Here is a 1,167-nt window from a genome sequence, read left to right as displayed (position 1 = left end):
AACCCATCTGTTGTCAGCGCAACACGTACATTACGAGCATCTAGAGATTTCTCACGATAAATGACATCAAATGTTGTCCAGGCTTCACCATCAGATGGGTGTACCAGCCTCTCAGGATTGTATCGACGTCCGTTTTTATGCCCTGTCATCTGTTTCGCGGATTCCTCTGTCATGTAAAGCCGTTGGATCCTCGGTATGAAAGGAAGGTACCGTAGGATCTTCATGGGGATTGCGAGCTAGCTCTTCTTACCATCACCAGAGTCTACCTCCAGAAACCTAGACGACTCGCACTTCACACAGTACTTAGCCTTCGCATACTCTTTCCGAAATAAGATGCATCCCTTCGGACAAGCATGTATCTGCTCGTATGGTATTTTAAGAGCACGAAGGAGTTTTTGTACCTCATACATGCTCTTTGGCAAGATGTGATCATCCGGGAGTAGGCTGCCAAAAATAGTCAGCATAACATCGAAGGCGTCTCGACTCAAGCTAAACTGGGACTTCACAGCCATTAGGCGTGCAATGGCATCAAGTTGAGAAATCTTGGTATGATGATGCAGGGGTTGCTGTGCCGTAGACAACATGTTGTAATACGCCTTTGCAGTAGTCCCTGGCTCCTCCTCCCTATGTGTCTCATCGAACTGTGCTTCATGATAGTCATTTAACATGTCTCCCACCCCGGCATCATCATCATATTCCTCGATGCGTTGTCTCAACACTTCATCTCTCCCACGATCGGCTTCACCATGGTAGATCCACCTAGTGTAGTCTAGCGTAAATCCGTTCTTCACAAGATATTTGCCCATTTCTAGCTTGGTTCTTCGACGCATGTTTGCACATCTACTGCACGGACACCAAGTGACACTAGCCCCTTTGACCCTGGCAAACGCCCGATCCAAGAATGCATCGGTCTTTTCAATCCATTCATCGGTCAATGAATCCTGACTAGAGCGGCCCGTGTACATCCACTCACGGTCATCCATCCTCTAACATAACAGCGAGTAATAGGTGAAGATAGGTCCTACGTGTTCCTACACTGTCTAATAGGTGAAGATAGGTCCTAATCCCACCCGAGGATGTGTCGGTGCAGTTAGTTTCCATGCCCTACTCCGATCCGTGATAGAATTTCGGCAGCACCTCCCCGCTGTTCTCCAAATACACGTCCCA

This window comes from Setaria italica, chromosome II (assembly GCF_000263155.2).
Source record: "Setaria italica strain Yugu1 chromosome II, Setaria_italica_v2.0, whole genome shotgun sequence".
Classification (NCBI taxonomy): domain Eukaryota; kingdom Viridiplantae; phylum Streptophyta; class Magnoliopsida; order Poales; family Poaceae; genus Setaria; species Setaria italica.
This window is presented reverse-complemented; position numbering follows the sequence as displayed.